The following is an 18893-nucleotide window of genomic DNA, read 5'->3' on the forward strand; positions in this document are numbered from 1 at the left end:
CCATCTTGTGATTCACCCAGTCTGGCATTTCACATGACGTATTCTGCACATAAGTTAAATAAGAAGAGTGACAATATACAGCCTTAACATACTCCTTTCCCAATTTGAAACCAGTCCATTGTTCCATGTCTGGTTCCAACTGTTGCTTCTTGACCTGTATACAGGTTTCTCAGCAGATAGGTAAGATGGTCTGATATTCCCATCTCTTTGAGAATTTTCCAGTTTGTTGTGATCCATAGTTAAAGGTTTTAGGATAGTCAATGAAAAAGTAGATGTTTTTCTGGAACTCCCTTGATTTTTCTATGATCCAACGAACACTGGCATTTTGATCTCTGATTCTTCTGCCTTTTCTAAACCCAATGTGTACATCTGGAAGTTCTCAGTTCATATACTGCTGAAGTCTAGCTTAATGATTTTGAACATAACCTTATTAGCAGGTAAAATGAGCACAGTTGTACAGCAATCTGAATGTTCTTTGACATTGCCCTTCTTTGGGGTGGGAATGAAAACTGACCATTTCCAGTCCTTTGGCCACTGCTGAGTTTTCCAAATTTGCTGGCATACTGAGTGCAGCACTTTAACAGCATCATCTTTTAATGACCTGAATAACCATATAGCTCAGCCTGGAATTCCATCACCTCTACTAGTTTTGTTCATAGTAATGCTTCTTAAGGCCCACTTGACTTCACACTCCAAGATGTCTGGTTCTAGGTGAGTGACCACACCATTGTGGTTATCTGGCTCATTAAGACCTGTTTTGTATAATTCTTCTGTGTATTCTTGCCACCTCTTCTTAATCTCTTCTGCTTCTGTTAGGTCCTTACTGTTTCTGTCCTTTATTGTGCCCATCTTTGCATGAAATATTCCCTTGATATTTCCAGTTTTTTCAAAGACATCTCTAGTTTTTCTCATTCTATTGTTTTCCTCTTTTTTTTTTTTTTGCACTGTTCACTTAAGAAGTCTTTCTTATCTCTCGTTGCTGTTCTCTAGAACTCTGCATTCAGTTGAGTATATCTTTCCCTTTCTTCTTTGTTTTTTACTTCTCTTCTTTCCTCAGCTATTTGTATAGCCTCCTCAGAAAACCACTTTGCCATTTTGCAATTTTTTTCCTTGGGGATGATTTTGATCACTGCCTGCTGTACAATGTAGAAGAACCCCCTAGTTCTTCAGGCACTCTGTATTCCAGATCTAATCCCTTGAATCTATTTGTCACCTCCACTGTATAATCATAAGGGATTTTATTTAGGTTATACCTAAATGGCCTAGCAGTTTTCCCTACTTTCTTCAATTGAGCCTGAATTTTTCAATAAGGAGCTCATGATCTGAGCCACAGTCAGCTCCAGGCCTTGTTTTTGCTGACTGTTTTTTCTTCTCCATCTTCAACTGCAAAGAACATAATCAATCTGACTTCAGTATTGACCATTTGGTGATGTCAGTGTGTAGAGTCATCTCTTGTGTTGTTGGAAAGGGGTGTTTTCTATGACCAGTGTGTTCTCTTGACAGGACTCTTTCAGCCTTTGCCCTGCCTACTTCTGTAGGAACCAAGGCTTCCACCCAGGTAGAGGATGGTAACTTCAGGCTGAGCACAAGATTCCTGGAGCCCCACCCTGTTACCTCACCAACAACCAATCAGAAGAAAGCCTGCACACAGCAGAAGAGAACAGAAATTCTGACCCTGCTTCCCAAATGATTCCCCTTTTAAAAACTTTCATGGCCAAGCAGAATCTTCACATTTGGTTTGTGGACATGAGTCCACCTTCTCCTCAGGTTGCTGGCCTCTTGAATAAAGTAATCTTTCCTTTCCAACCAATGCTTGTCTCTTGAGTATTGGCCTTCAAGCAGTGAGCAGCTGAACCTAAGTTCGGTAACGTAACTTAAATTTTTTTAACTCAGTTATCATTTCTATATGTATTACTTGCCACTGAAAATCAAATTATTGTCATAGATGAAAGACTTGAGATAAGCAGAGTTAAATGTAGATGGAAAAGACAGTTAAGAGGGACTTTCCTGGTGGTCCCATGGTTAAGAATTCTCCTGCTAATGCAGGGGACTTGGGTTCATCCCTGACCTGGGAACTAAGATTCCCACATACAGTGGGCCAACTAAGCCCACACATGCCACAATTACTGAAGCCCGCTGTGCTCTAGAGCCGGAGCTCTGCAACAAGAGAAGCCACTGCAATGAGAAGACCACACACTACAATAAAAAGTAGCCCCCCACTCACCACACTAGAGAGAGAGAAAAAAAAAAGCCCACACCCACCAATGAAGACCCAATACGGCCAAAAATAATTTTTTAAAAAAGACAATTAAAAGAGAAGCTAATCAATATGGAAGATGTACAAAGAAAATTCAATATAAGGAAAATTGATTTCCCTGAAGGCAAGAACCCAACATGTGGAATACATAATGTCTTCAAAGACACAACCCAAGCAATTGCCCTGAGATAACAGTGGTGAACCACACTGGACTGGCAGACCTAAAGAGGATATTATTTCCCAGGAAATTCTGATAGGAAGTAGCCCAAACTGCAACATATCTTATTAACAGTTAAGCTAAAGAACACCAAGGGTAAAGAAGAATCTTTTAGGCAGTAAAAAATAAATCATTTACAGAAAAAAGAAAAGAAAAGTCAAAATGGCCTCAGAGGTTCCCATCAACCTTTAGCCAAAAAACAGCAGGAAAATCATGACCAAGGCTGTAGGACCCACAGAAGTCACACCCATGAGCTATACCCAAGTACACAGGCAGAAGCATGCATTCCCCCACATGAGGCACCCACAAACACTTCCTGAAAACACAGACCCTCCCCACCAATGCAATCCAGAGTGGAGCCAAATTTCAGCAATAAAATAGCTGCAGCAACAGTGTTAGTGGTGAGCATTGGAGCCACTGAAAGACATACCTGTCAGGGGAAACATTGGCTGAAACTGCCCACACTGGCCAGGCCAGATAGTAATGATTTGCAAGAGTTCTCTTACAACAGGAGGTCCTGGTAAGGAATGCGGAACTAACTAGCTACCACCAAATGGAAGAATTCAAGAAAGGTCAAAAGTAGAGATGAGACATCAGTCCATGTGATACTGTGTAACTCAGATTGGGACTTGAAGCCGCTGTCTTTTGACTGAGATCACATACCTGGTTTCAGGACTTAATGAAGCTCTGATTCTTTTTTTTATTTTTTTTTCAGCTAAGACAGCAAAAGAGATGCTTTATTGTACACATTACATTCAGCCACAACTGAGAAGAAAACTAGTGCATAATATCACAGGTCCAGGGCAAAGAACCAAAAGGGACTGCTTTGATACGAGCAAGGGGAGTCTCTCCAAGGTGGTCAAGGTGATCAGAATGGCCATAGATGTTCCAGATCCATTGAGACAAGTTCTAGTTTGTAGGCATGCAGGCCAACAATTTGTACCAGCGTCCCTGGCCTCTGGCTTACCTTGTTTCTGCTTCTGTGGCTTCCGTGGGTATACAAGTTTACTTGGACCTCTGCCTCATCTTTCTTCTTTTGCACTTGAGCCTGTGCACTTGCTTCTTCTTCCTCTTTGCTCTCTTGTCACGGAGGTTTCTCAAAAGATTGTGCTAAGGCTGAGAGTGAAGCTCAGATTCTTGACGTCTCACTACAGCAAGAATTCAGTGAGAGACAAAATGATAGGTAAGGAGTGGATCTGTTTAGAGAGGAACTCACTCCACACTCAGGGTGTGGGCCATCTCAGGAGTTGAGAGTGGCTCCAAAATATGACGTGGATAGTTTTTAGGAGCTGGGTCATCTCATAAGCTAATGAGTGGGAGAATTCGTCCAGCTCTTTCAGGGAAGGGGCAATGGTTTCTGGGAATCGGGTAGACCTGGGTTCAATCCCTGGGTCTAGAAGAACCCCTGGAGAAGGGAATGGCAACACATTCCAGTATTCTTGCCTGGAGAATTCCATGGACAGAGGAGCCTGACAGACTACAGTCCATAGGGTCACATAGTCAGACACGACTGACAGACTAACATTTTCTGTCTTTTCACTTTTCATTATGTAGGCATGATTGGTTATATTATTAGCCATTGGTGACTGAATTCAATCAATCTCTAGCCTCTCCCCTCCCCAGGGCTTGGGGGGTGGGGCTGAACAGGCCAGCCCTGTAGTCACGTGGTTGCTCCCTAGCCACCTGCTCCATCCAGAGGCTCTCAGGAGTCCCCAACTGCTGGTCATCCTATTAATACACAAAAGACACTCATCATTGCAGAGGTCTCAAGGGATGTTTCAGCAAGGACTCAATACATATATTTCTTGTTGTGTCACACTAATTTTTCATATGTTACAGCCACATCATCTAAAACTAAGCCATTTATTTCTACAAGAGGATGCAAAGCTTTGACTGTTCTTCATAAACTTTTTATTTTAGTTTTAAATTGTTTTCTAGTGTTTATTTATCTGGTGGTTCTGGGCATGCAGGGTCTTTGATATGCCTTGTGACATGAGGGCTTTTCAGTTGCAGTGTGTGAAACTGTTAGTTATGGCAGGTGGGATCTAGTTCCCCAACTGGGGATCAAACCCAGGCCTCCTCAATCGGGAGTGCAGAGTCTTAGCCACTGCACCACTGGGAAAGTCCCCCTCATAAACTCTTTAAAACTGAAAAGAGAGATCTTTCAAGAAGTAACAGTTGACAAAGAAAGAAACATTTATTTGCATTTCAAAAACTCCTTAATTCCCATTTCTTGCCTTAAATTCAAGAGCTTGAAATGCAGCTCTTACTGAGAATAATATCTGCAGTCGAGTCACACTTGCACCAGTTCTATTTGTCTCTGTCTCCACACAGGACCTACCTGGAGTAACCATCACTGAATATTAATGATATTAACAGCAGATTTGCCTTAGCAAATGCACTTGGAGTGAGTTTTTGCATTTTTATCTTTGTACTTTCTGCATTGATTAAATTCTTTGTAATGCACAAACCTTCCTTTTACATAGAATACCTTTTTGCAAACCTGTCATTCCTAAAGGAAATCAACCCTGAATATTCATTGGAAGGACTGAAGCTGAAGCTCCAATACTTTGGCCGCCTGATGGGAAGAGCCAACTCCTTGGAAAAAACCCTGATGCTGGGAAAGGTTGAGGGCAGGAGGAGAAGGCGACGACAGAAGATGAGACGGTTGGATGGCATCACAAACTCATCAGACCTGAGTTTGAGCAAACGCCAGGAGATGGGGAAGGACAGGGAAGCCTGGTATGCTGCAGTCCGAGGGGGTCGCAAACAGTCGGACACAACTTAGCGACTGAACAACAGCAACAACCCTTCTGCAAAGGACAAATGCAGAGGCCTTAGGAGCACTAGCCAAGGTTTGACCAGTTGTTAATGCCGGTTACAACCTGCTGAATCTCTGTGTATTATTCTATCCTTTCAAATTTTCAAAAGGCAAGGGAGATTGCATCTCGGTCCTTCAGACTGTTTTCCGTTGATTCTTCCGTTGATTCTCATTTTGATGGATTTCACCTCAATCCAGGAGTCTGCTGCAGCAGTGTGGGAATCACCCCACCCCTGAAAGAGGAATCACCTGAAGCTGCCCTTCCAGGTGCGCCACAGACCTCCACACACCTGAGTGGCCCGGGTAGCGTGGAGGCAAATCAGTGAGGGTCCTGCAAGGAGTTCTGGGCCTGGGGGTCTCCATCACCATGGCTGGGAAGCTGGGGGGATTGGCAGGTGGACCCAAGGTTCAGCCACCCCTGGGCACCAGGCCCCAGCCCGGACGGACTAGCATGGGGAGGGGGTGGGTGGAGGAAAGGAGAGAGGATGTCAGGGTAACAAGCAAGGCTCTGCCACCCCTGATGTAGAGCCTGGGAAAGCCTGTTTCTTCCCAGGGCCAATACTGCACCTTCTCCTTTCTCTCTGTTCCTCCTTCCTCCCTGACTGCCCACAACAGACTGACAGGCCAGCAGGAGGAGGTGGTGGGCGCTGCCACCATGGAAGCAAACCCACGGACGTGATTCCTAAAACTGGAGGAATGCAGGAGGCCCCGACCTTGATCCTACACAGCCTCTGAATGAGGCCAGAAACCTGGCAGCTGGGCTGGACATGACAGCAAAGGAACCTCCCGAAGCCCCGTGATAAATCTCAGGCTCTTGGCAGTGTTTCGTTCTCACATTGTGTGGGTTCCCGGGTGGCCACGGGCCCGTGGCCCGGCAGCCCCCAGAAGGGACCTTGCCCTGTGGTTCTGGAAAACCAGCTGCCACCCAAGTTAATTGCTTTATAATGGATGTGTGAGAACAATGGCAATTTGGGCAACTGTTCTCTGTCCACAAGTTGAGATTTGATTACTTTTTTATCACTAAATTAAATTCCTTCTCTTGCTTGTCTCGTTACATTAAATCTCTTTAAATCTTAATAGACTACAGCTTCTCCCTGCAGCTTCGGGCGCTGATAACCTTGTGGGGGCCCTGGAGCCAGTAAGCGGGGAGGGAGGAGGTAGGCTGGGGAGGATGGAGGAGTGGGAGATGCTGGGGGCCCCTAGGAGAGACAGACGGTACAGGGGCTCGGAGTTCCTCATACCCAGACAGTTCTTGCCTCTCAGAATAGCTACAGCCAGGTGACAAGCCTGGGCCTTGGGATTCTCTGGGGTCGAAAAGGAACAGTTGGCCCCACAGAAATGGCTGGGGGTTCTAAACCACCTTCCTGCCTGACTCCACAGCCGTGCATACGGCTTCCTGACAGCTGCCCCTGGGCCAGCTCAGTCCACTTCCTTGCTCCACAGTCAGGGGCACCTCTGATGAGACGTCCCGAGGGCCATCTGGCTGCACAGGAGCTTAGGAATCCTCCAACGAGGGTGGCTGGTGTGGGGGTCTTGGGAGCTCGCTGCAGGCATTGACAATGAAACAGAATCCCATCTGGAGATGTGAAGTGTTTCCCCTGACAAGTGACAGGCCAGGCGGTGATGGGAACTGAGCCTATTTCTCAGCGCCCCTCCTTCTTGTTACTGAGCTCAGAACTTCTACACTGCATCCCAGAAGCCGAGCCTGCCCTGGGCTCACGTGCATGAAGGAGCCCATAAACGTGTGTGCCTTCATCTCCACGACAAGGACCGCAGGCCTCCTGTGCATTCGCTGGCCTCTTCAAAGCCTCAACAGTTTTAGGAAGCGTGTCAGCTCTGCAGCGGCAGTAAATCCCGAATCTCAGTCGCTCAGAACTGCACGGTTTCTTTCCTCCTCACACTGCACGTCCATTGCAGCTGAGGTCTTGACCTCACTCCAGGCACGGGACATGGGTGGTGCCAACCCAAAACTCTGCAGTCCCGGCAGGGGAGAGATGGGCTGGCACCAGCATCGGGACTCATACACCCTGAAAGTGACCCGCATCGCCTCATGACTCCCTGACTATTGTGGCCGCATGGCCCCATCCAACTACGAGGACACATCTAGCTGCTCACTGAGGGTGTTGGTGAAATCAAGCTCTGGGCAGTCACACACAGAGGGATGTTCTGAGCTGCTTGCTGGCTGGATCCGTGTGGAGCTCCAACCATGAAGGTGTGTGTGGCTGGGACTGTCTGTCTCCTGGAGGTGCCACAAGTGATGACCACCTGAACTCCAAACCACTGCAAGTTTCAAAAGACAAGAAAGCAATATTCCTGGGAGGATTCAAACCCACAGTGTCCTTTCCACTTTCAGCCATGTTGGAATCCCTAGAATGAATGTGTCCGTGGCCATCGACAACCAGAGAACCGGACAATGTATACGAGACGACTGTCTTCAGACCTCAAGCTAGAGGCACTGAGCATGCTCTCCGGGGAGCCACCCAGAGCTGGCTGGCTGGCTGTGCTGGGGAGACAGGGATTGGAGAGAGAGGCCGGATTCGTAAGGTGAGTGGAGAGAAAGAGCTCCTGAAACCTGCACAGGGCTCCCCTTGAGTCTGGCTGAATACTAACTCCTGTATATGGGAGGGGACACCCTACAGGGATGGGCCAGGAAGAGAGAGACCAGGGAGCTGAAGCTGACAAATCCAGTCACTGACAGCACACCACTACGATGTCCAGCATCTAATCACAAATTAGTAGACATGCAAAGGAGCAGGAGCACATATCGCGGGACCTGGAGAAAAATCAGTGACTAGAAACTTGTCCCCAGGAAGCAGTGGTGCAGCAGGTGCCCATGGGCCCTGGGGATGGGCAGCTGCATGTTGGGGCCCCATTTGGGGTCTGAGTGGGGTCAGCAGAACCGAGAAAGTCACACAGTCACACTGACATGAATAATGCCTGGATATGGGATTCCCGTCCACCAAGTAACTTTGAGTTTCATCACCAGTAGTCATTCTCCCTCAGCAGCAACTCTGACCTCAAGACCCCAATCACTAAAAATTTAGCTACACTAATGGAAAATGACTTCTGTGCCTGTCTAAAAATAAATGAGGACCAATTTCTTTCTGAGATGAGTTTCCAAGGTTTCCTCTCCCATAAGGGTTCCTCTGCCTTGGCTGGCTGCTTGCACACTATATGTCAGAACAGAACAAAGAGGCTGAACTTTGCACAGTGCAAGCAGGTCCAGGAGCAGTGGGGTGTGGTTTATTAAGTCTCTGGGGCCCCTGTCGCTATGACTGTGGGTAGGAAACAGGCAGTCTTGTGACAAAGACTAGTAAATTGTTTTGTTACTCAGAGGAGGCTATTTGCTGAAATATCAAACCCCAAGTCTCAGGGTTTAACAATATAAGCTTATATCTTGCTCATGCAAAGCCCTTTATGGATGTTCTCAGTTAGGTGGTATACTGGTTTTCTAGGGTGACCGTGAAGTACCACATCCTGAGGGACCTGAAACAGCAGGAAAGTATTCTCTCACAGTCTGGAGGTCAGAAGTCTGGAGATCCAAGTGTTAGCAGGGCGAAAGTTGTGGACTGAACTGTGTCCCTCAAAATTCACAGGTTGAGGTCCTAACCCCCAGCACCTCAGTATGTGATGGTACTTGGAAATGGGATATTTACAGAGATAATCAAGGTAAATGAGGTCATACGGGTGGGCCCTAATCCAGTGTGACTGGTGTCCTTATAAGAAGAGGAGATCATGGGACTTCCCTGACGGTCCAGTGGTTTAGAAACCACCTTCCAATGCAGGGCATGTGGGTTTGATCCCTGGTCGGGGAACTAGGATCCCACATGCCACGAGGCAACTAAACCAAAATGAAGAACTCACGTGCTGCAATGAAAGATTCCCCCATGCAGCAGTGAAGACTCAGAGTCCTGCAACCAAGACACGACGCAGCCAAATAAATAAATCTTTTTTTAAAAAAAAGGAGAGGAGGAGAAGATCAGGGTGCAGATACACATAAAGAAAGCAAATGAGGTCACAGCAAGGAGATAGCCATCTACACACCAACCAGAGAGGCCTCAGAGGGGACCAGCCTTGTGACACCAGCCTCCAGGACATGAGACTCCAAGTGTCTACGGTTGAGGCCACCCCATCTGAGTGTGTGTTGTGCAGGCCCAGGGCACCAGCAGGGGCCTTGGGGAATCTGGGTGTTTCTGGTTTGTGACGTCACCATTATCACAGTGCCACCCAGGGTGGCGTTAGTCAGGACTCGGCGCTTCTGGTGCATGTCTTTCTGGAGCCCTGAGTACAGCGGCCTCAACCAGGAAGGGGAGGAGACAGAGTGTGCTTTTCTGCAGGCTACGAGAGCTACTTTGACAAATATTTTTTTTTCCTTCACTTCTCTCTGGTGTTTTTACTCTGTGGATTTATTTTAGCCTCTTTTTCCAACAAAGTAGGTCAGAAGAAAAAAAAACTGATTCTTACGTGAGAGCTGGAAAATCCTCAGTGCCAACAAACAAAAATGACAACTTGAGGAGCTCTGGTCCCTCAGGAACACAGCCTGTATACAGACGGGGAAGCCCTGTGTGCTGGACACAATTCTTTCTGGAAGGTCAGGCCCTTGCTCTCCCACCCACCACCAGCCTCGAGCTTATGTGACAGTGATCACAAAAATACAGGAGGTGTACAGGAGGAGAGAAATGGGTTTAGTCAAGCTCATCAGTGACTTAATGCCTAGTTGAAAGACATCCTTGGTGGGAGTCTAGGTCTGGGATCAGAGCTGGTAGAGGAGCTGATGTTTGAGATGGGATTGGAGGGCTGAGCGGGGTTGGCTCCATGATGTGGGAACAAATGGGACATTCAGACAGGGGAGGCATGTGCAAGGCTGTGTGTGGTGGGAGTGAACAGGGACCCGGGGGTTAGGGGATGATAAGAGGCCAGGAGTAGGAATCAACCTGTTCAAAACGTGGGCTGTGAAGAGCTGGAGAAACAGCCCTTCTCCATGGGGGTGCTGGGTGAGGATGGCTAAGCATGGTGCAGCTAAACACAGATGGAGGAAGGAGGGAAACAGGGAGAAAGGCCCTGAAAAGGCGGCGGGGCTGAGATCCAGGACCAGGAAGTGTGCCTGCTGACAGGAGAGTTACCCTTTCCATCATAGCAGGAGAGAAGGCGGAGTTCCGTGCAGCTACCACTCTCCTTCTTCCTTGCAAATAACCCCAATTCTGTCCAGGATGGCAAATGTCAGGACCTGTGGGATAAATTATAGTTTATTTAAGCATTAAGCCATCATTAAAATAAGAATCCATTTCCCATTGATGAATATGAACTATTTCAAATTTTGTTTGCAGCTAAGCATTGCTGTACTGTACTTAGTCATTCAGTCATTTCTGACTCTTCTCGACCCCATGGACTGCAGCATGACAGGCTCCTCTATCCATGGGGACTCTTCAGGCAAGAATACTGAAGTGGGTAGCCATGCCCACCCAGGGATCAAACCGAGGTCTCCCAAATTGCAGGCAGATTCTTTACCTTCCGAGCCACCAGGGAAGCCCAAGAATACTGGAGTGGGTAGCCTATCCCTTCTCCAGGGGATCTTCCTGACCCAGGACTTGAACCAGGGTCTCCTGCATTGCAGGTGGATTCTTTACCAGCTGAGCTACCAGAGAAACCCAAGCATTACTAGTTATGTTCAGTTGAACCTACAAAGAAGTCTATTGGAGGATTCTAGAAGAATATTTACCCTGAGGGGAAATCTCCTTTTCCATTTGGCCCCTTCTCCTGCCTTAAATGTCATCAAATGAGAATGTGAGGTTAGGAGCCATGGCACCTATTTTGTATTCATGAGGCAAGCACACTGAGAATGAGGAAATGAAAACAGACATGTGACTGTAATTGGGCTGCCTTACCAAACTTAGAATTGCTTCCCTTTAGACTTATAATTTAGACATTATAATGTGTGATGATATCAAAGTCTTCATTCAGTGACATTTCAGGGGTGAGGAGAAACATGCCCTATGTGAAGGTGATGAGGTGTTCATTTCCTGGAGGGAACTGGATACTAATCATCAGTTCATTCAGTCACTCAGTTGTGTCCAACTCTGCAACCCCATGGACTGCAGCACACCAGACTTCCCTGTCCTCCACTATCTCCTGTAACTTGCTCAGACTCAAGTTCAGACTCATCCAACCATCTCATCGTCTGTCATCCCCTTCCTCTCCTGCCTTCAATCTTGCCCAGCAACAGGGTCTTTTCAAATGAGTCAGTTCTTCACATCAGGTGGTCAAAGTATTGGAGTTTCAGTTACAGCAGCAATCCTTCCAATGAATATTTAGGATTTCCTTTAGGATTGACTGGTTGGATCTCCTTGCAGTCCAAGGGATTCTCAAGAGTCTTCTCCAGCACCACAGTTCAAAAGCACCAATTCTTCAGTGCTCAGCTTTCTTTATAGTCCAACTCTCACATCCATACATGACTACTGGAAAAACCATAGTTTTGACTAGAAGGACCTTTGTTGGCAAAGTAATGTCTCAGCTTTTCAATATGCTGTCTAGGTTGGTCATAGCTTTTCTTCCAAGGAGCAAGGGGTCTTTTAGTTTCATGGCTGCAGTCACCATCTGCAGTGATTTTGGAGCCCCCCAAAATAAAGTCTGTCACTGTTTCCATTGTTTCCCCATCTATTTGCCATAAAGTGATGGGACCAGATGCCATGATCTTAGTTTTCTGAATGTTGAGTTTTAAGCCAACTTTTTTACTCTCCTCTTTCACTTTCATCAAGAAGCCCTTTAGCTCTTCTTTGCTTTCTGCCATAAGGGTAGTGTCATCTGCGTATCTGAGGTTATTGATATTTCTCCCAGCAATCTTGATTCCAGCTTGTACTTCATCCACCTCTTCTTAATATCTTCTGCTTCTGTTAGGTCCATACCATTTCTGTCCTTTATTTTACTCATCTTTGCAGGAAATGTCCCCTTGATATCTCTGATTTTCTCAACGAGATCTCTAGTCTTTCCCATTCTATTGTTTTCCTCTATTTCTTTGCATTGATCATTGAGGAAGGCTTTCTTATCGCTACTTGCTATTCGTTGCAACTCTGCATTCAAATGGGTATATCTTTCCTTTTCTCCTTTGCCTTTAGCTTCTATTCTTTTCTCAGCTATTTGTAAGACCTCATCAGACAACCATTTTGCCTTTTTGCATTTCTTTTTCTCGTGGATGATCTTGATCACTGCCTCCTGTACAATGTCACGAACCTCTATCCATAGTTCTTCAGGCACTCTGTCTATCAGACCTAATTCCTTGAGTCCATTTGTCACTTCCACTGTATAATCATTAGGGATTTGATTTAGGTCATACCCAAATGGCCTAGTGTTTTTTCAATTTCTTTCTTCTATTTAAGTCTGAATTTTGCGATAAAGAGTTCATGATCTAAAAAAAAAAAAAAAGAGTTCATGATCTGAGCCACGGTCAATTCCTGGTCTTGTTTTTGCTGACTATACAGAGTTTCTCCCTCTTTGGCGACAAAGAATATAATCAATCTGATTTCGGTATTAACCACCAGGTGATCTCCATGTGTAGCGTCATCTCTGGTGTTGTTGGAAAAGGGTGTTTGCTATTACCAGTGCATTCTCTTGGCAAAACTCTGTTAGCCTTTGCCCTGCTTCACTTTGTACTCCAAGACCAAATTTGCCTATTACCCCAGGTATCTCTTGACTTCCTACTTTTGCATTCCAGTCCCCTGTGATGAAAAGGACATCCTTTTTGAGTGTTATTTCTAGAAGGTCTTGTAGGTCTTCATGGAACCGTTCAGCTTCTTCAGCATTCCTGGTTGGGGCATAGACTTTGATTATTGTGATATTGAATGGTTTGCCTTGGAAATGAATGGAGATCATTCTGTCATTTTTGAGATTGCATCCAAGAACTGCATTTCGGACTCTTTTGTTGACTATGACGGCTACTCAATTTCTCCTAAGGGATTCTTGCTCACAGTAGTAGATATAATGGTCATCTGAGTTAAATTCACCCATTCCAGTCCATTTTAGTTCACTGATTCCTAAGATGTCAATGTTCACTCTTGCCATCTCCTGTTTGACCACTTCCAATTTACCTTGATTCATGGACCTAACATTCCAGGTTCCTAGGCAATACTAATCATAAGACTGAGTAAAAGTCAGCCTACTTATTGTCATAATTATGCACAGTTGTATACACTGCCAATGATGTACAGCACACCCTCCCTTCCAGGACAGACCCCTCCCAACCTCATGCCCTGGTACACCGCTAATTTTCATGGTTATATCACTGTTAGCTAGGTTTCTGTTCTGTGCAGCTGAACCCACTCTCATTGATGCCCTTTCCATCTTAGAGGTTTAATCCTTTCAGTAAAGTGGGAGGGGTCACCTGCTGAGAGTGAGCAGGAATAGGGACATGTATTGAGGGTCTTGAAGAGACAAGAAGTGTGAAATCATCCCTGTAAGCTGGACTGAAGTGCCCAGAGCCCTTACGGTTGACAATTATGAGTTTAGGGCAGGTCAAGTCTACATCCCATATGACTTTTTCCTGCCCACCTGGGTCCCTGGGGTGAAGATGATTAGCAGAATTGCAACAGTCCTGGTCTGTCAGTTCATGAAGGTTGAGATGTGGGTTACTCTTTCCAGATCTACTAGGGGCATTTCACAGCCTTAAGGGTGGTGGGGCCAGACTTACAGTGCAGACTAAGATTACAACCCAGAGGTCACCAGGAGTGAAGAGCTGAGGGACTCATGGAGGATGTCTTATGGGGAACAACAGATGAGAGAGAGACACAGCCTCCCCTCAGCCTGGGTGGTGAGATCAGGGGCAGAGCTGACCCATTACAGGGGGCAGTCAGCTCAGAGATGGCCCATGGCTGGGGGAGGTCAGGGCAGAGCTAGTCCTCTTGCATGGTGAGCCCCCATCCAGCTGAGTCCCCGCCCCCTGACCCAAAGGCATCCTCCCAGATACGTGGGCAGCCTGCATGCAAGATCTGGCCGATAACAAAGCACTTTACTCCAGAGGCAGCTTGGATTTATTGTGCACGAAGTATTGATTGTGAGAAATACTTCTCCCTCTTGTGGAGTTCTCGAGGTATTAGCCTGAAAAATGTGGGATTTTTATAAGGCTCATTAAATTCTTACTCTTCACTTTCGTGGACTCCTGGGCCTTCTCTTCATTGAGACAGTTTTCTCAGGCTTTCTTTTCAGGAAAACTAGTTCCTAGACCCTCTCAACCTCACCCCACGCCCAGAGGCTGTGCGCCCCACCTGCCCGTCCCCCAGCACCAATGACCGTGACCAATTTGCCACCTTCCTGGGACCAGCTGGGCAGTGGGACTCACCATCATGGGGAGTAACGTGTCCATGGTGATAGCATCTTCTACCCTGCGCTGCCTTCCGGGGCGGGGCACACTTTGCCCCGTCATCACTCTTTCTCCCAGCCACAGCCCCCATTTCCCTTTGGGGTTCGCTTCTCCCTCATTGGGCCGTGTGGTCCCAGCTTGATCCTACCCTAGAGGCTGGTCACATGACCCAGCTTGGAGATTCGTTGGCAGGTCACATGACTCACTGGAGCACTGTGGACTGGTTCCCTCAGCTGGCCCAATGGGATTTTTCAGGAAATGAGAGGACAGAGCCTTCCACTTGAGGAGGAAATCTGGCCACTCCTGTGGCTGTGGGTGGCAGCCTGGGACAGCCTGGAGCGGCCTCAAGGATGCAGAGCTGAGAGGTGGTTTCAAGATACGTCAGAAAGTTCCAGGGCACCCTCCCCGCAAGAGGCGAGATCCGGGGAGCTGTGCCTGTGGCCACACCCAAAAGACTAGGAAGGCAGAGAGGGTGCTGTCAGACTTCTGGGGGTCCCTGAGGGGTCTGTGGCTTCAGGCCCTCTGCACAGCACCAGGCCTGTGCATCACCCCTAAAGCGGCAGGGCCTGGCATTGACCCTCTGAGTCAGAATTGGGTATTTTCCAGCTGCTGCCCACACGGGGTGTGCCCTTTGTGATCGCTGCTCATAGACCTGTCTGACTTTGCCAAGGCCTGCTGAGCCAGCAGGAAACAAGGAGGGGGGGCATGCCCCAGGAGACACCTGCCTGCCCAGCCTTTCTGTCCTGATGAGTCCTGACCCCGTGGTCCAGGGAAGGACAAGAAGAAGGAGCAGGGATGAGGGATGCCGGCTTCTCTTTCTGGAGAAGACATTTCACTGAGTTGAGGTGAAAGTAATTAAAAATATTAGCAGACAGAAAAAAGAGAAAATGGTATGGCCCTAACAGAAGCAGAAGATATTAAGAAGAGGTGGCAAGAATACATAGAAGAACTATACAAAAAAGATCTTCATGACCCAGATAATCATGATGGTGTAATCACTCACCTAGAGCCAGACATCCTGGAATGTGAAGTCAAGTGGGCCTTAGGAAGCATCACTACAAACAAAGTTAGTGGAGGTGATGGAATTCCAGTTGAGCTATTTCAAATCCTAAAAGATGATGATGTGAAAGTGTTGCACTCAATATGCCAGCAAATCTGGAAAATTCAGCAGTGGCCACAGGACTGGAAAAGGTCAGGTTTCATTCCAATCCCCCTAAGAAAGGCAATTCCAAAGAATGCTCAAACTACGGCACAATTGTACTCATCTCACACACTTGCAAAGTAATGTTCAAAATTCTCCAAGTCAGGCTTCAACAGTACATGAATCGTGAACTTCCAAATGTTCAAGCTAGATTTGGAAAAGGCACAGGAACCAGAGATCAAATTGCCAACATCTGTTGGATCATCGAAAAAGCAAAAGAGTTCCAGAAAAATATCTGCTTTATTGCCTATGCCAAAGTCTTTGACTATGTGGATCACAACAAACTGTGGAAAATTCTTCAAGAGATGGGAATATCAGACCACCTAACCTGCCTCCTGAGAAATCTGTTTGCAGGTCAAGAAGCAACAGTTAGAACTGGAAATGGAACAACAGACTGGATCCAAATAGGGAAAGGAGTACGTCAAGGCTGTATATTGTTACCCTGCTTATTTAACTTATATGCAGAGTACATCATGCAAAATGCCTGGCTGGATGAAGCACAAGCTGGAATCAAGATTGCCGGGAGAAATATCAATAACCTCAGATATCCAGATGACACTACCCTTATGGCAGAAAGCAAAGAAGAACTAAAGGGCTTCTTGATGAAAGTGGAAGAGGAGGGTGAAAAAGTTGGCTTAAAACTCAACATTCAGAAAACTAAGATCATGGTATCTGATCCCATCACTTCATGGTAAATAGGTGGGGAAACAATGGAAATAGTGACAGACTTTGTTTTGGGGGGCTCCAAAATCACTGCAGATGGTGACTGCAGCCATGAAACTAAAAGACCCTTGCTCCTTGGAAGAAAAGCTATGACCAACCTAGACAGCATATTGAAAAGCAGAGACATGACTTCGCCAACAAATGTCCGTCTAGTCAAAGCTATGGTTTTTCCAGTAGTCATGTATGGATGTGAGAGTTGGACTATAAAGAAAGCTGAGCACTGAAGAATTGGTGCTTTTGAACTGTGGTATTGGAGGAGATTCTTGAGAATCCCTTGGACTGCAAGGAGATCCAACCAGTCAATCCTAAAGGAAATCAGTACTGAATGTTCCTTGGAAGGACTGATGCTCAAGCTGAAACTCCAACACTTTGGCCAACTGATGTGAAGAACTGACTCATTTGAAAAGACCCTGATGCTGGGCAAGATTGAAGGTGGGAGAAGGGGATGACAGAGGATGCGACGGTTGGATGGCATAACCGACTCGATAGACATGAGTCTGAGCAAGCTCCAGGAGACAGTGAAGGACAGCGAAGCCTGGCGTGCTGCAGTCCATGAAGTCTCAAAGTGTCAGACAAATTGAGCAACTGAACTGAACTGAACTAAAAAAAGAGGAGGGGGACTTTGCTGTGGCTCAGTGGCTAAGATTCCACTCTCACAATGCAGGGGGCCTGGGTTTGGGAACTAGAACCAAATCCCTCATCGGGGAACTAGATCTGGCATGCCCCAACTAAGACCCAGCACAGCCAAATAAATAAATAAATATTTTTTAAAGAATAAAACAAGAAAAGAAGAGGTCGAAGGTCTCCTTTTCAGCCCCGCCCCCTCCCATGTCCATAACCTCTCCTCTTTGTATATGGAGTCACACACAGCAGCATCAATGCTCAGATTTCTGCCGGTTGCAAACTCACATCCTCTGAGAACAAAGGACAACGTGGGGAAATGCATGGCAAACTGCTCTCCCCAAAGCCTGTGTCAGAGAGCGTCAGGGCACAGTCAGAGGACATCGTCAGACGCCGGGGCTTCGGTATTCTGCTTTTGAGAAATTCTCCTTCTTAACGCTTTCTCAGAAAGCTGGAATCATTGTTTTTTTATTCCTAATTTTCCTGTTTTGTATTTCAGAGTGAAATGCTTCTCTTAATAAAAGCCCCCTTTTCGATGAAAGAAAAAAGAAAGTGGTATCAATTGCAATATAGGGAATGCAAATTCAGAGTGGGAAAAAATGCCCAGTGCTACAAAAGATGAGAATTCCAGCAAGTGCAAATAACTGCAACCTCCATCAACAGTGTCTCTCTGAGATGACAGCAGGTAAATGCAGATCATCACCCAGAACCCTGAGCATGGCATTCCTGGCACAGTGCATGGGATGAATTGTTGCCATGAAGGCTTTGCTGACTCACCCATCACTCCTGCAGTGGATCAGCCATCCTACTCACCAAGGCCGCCGTCTGGCTGCAGGATGGGAGGGACTGAGGAAGGGTCCACTCCCCACTTGAACCACTGGTTTGAATGAGTCACCTGGGCACACCTGGGTTTGGGAGGGGCTAGAACGTGGGAGTCAGAGGCTTTGTGACTGTGGAGGAAAAGAGGATGGAGACTGGGGACTCTCCACCACAGCTGTCTCAGAAGATGGGGTGATTCATTACACACCAAGCAGAAAGCGAGCTGGGATCATGTCTGCTATAACAGCTGCTATAACAAAACACCACAGACCGAGTGGCTTATAAAACACCAGACAGTTATTTCTCACTGTTCTGGAGGCTGAAAGATCAACAGACCTGCAGATTCAGCATCTGGTGAGAACCTGCTCATAGCTGGCCATGTTCTTGCTGTTGTCCTCACCTGGTGAAAGGGGCAACAAGGCACTTCCCTGGGGCCTCTTTAATAAGGGCACTAACTCCATCCATGAGGGCTGCACCCTCCTCACCTAGTCACCTCCCAAGGGCCCCTTCTTCTACCACCATCACATTAAGGGGTAAGTTACAACATCATTTGGTGCACAGCAGACCAGACTCTGAAGGAGATCACTGTGCTGGAGTGAGCCTGAGCCTGAGGGTGGAATGGTACTTGAGACCCTAGAGAGAGAATCCAGAAAGTTTAACCATCTCCTCTGTAAGCCCCTGGACCAAGCAGGTCACGGTCGAGGACCTGCAGCCTCGGACGTCCCCAGATGCCACTTTGGCAAAAACACTCCTGTGTCCTCTCTAGCATCTCCTTCCACAGCTGAGAGACTCCCCCTGCCCCAAGAACAGTTGTTCAGAGTAAGTTAGCTAATTGTGATTTACGAATGAAAAACAGAGTTTTGAACACGGCATTTCATTTCCTGC

The sequence above is a fragment of the Dama dama genome, chromosome 5, assembly GCF_033118175.1.
Source record: "Dama dama isolate Ldn47 chromosome 5, ASM3311817v1, whole genome shotgun sequence".
NCBI lineage: Eukaryota > Metazoa > Chordata > Mammalia > Artiodactyla > Cervidae > Dama > Dama dama.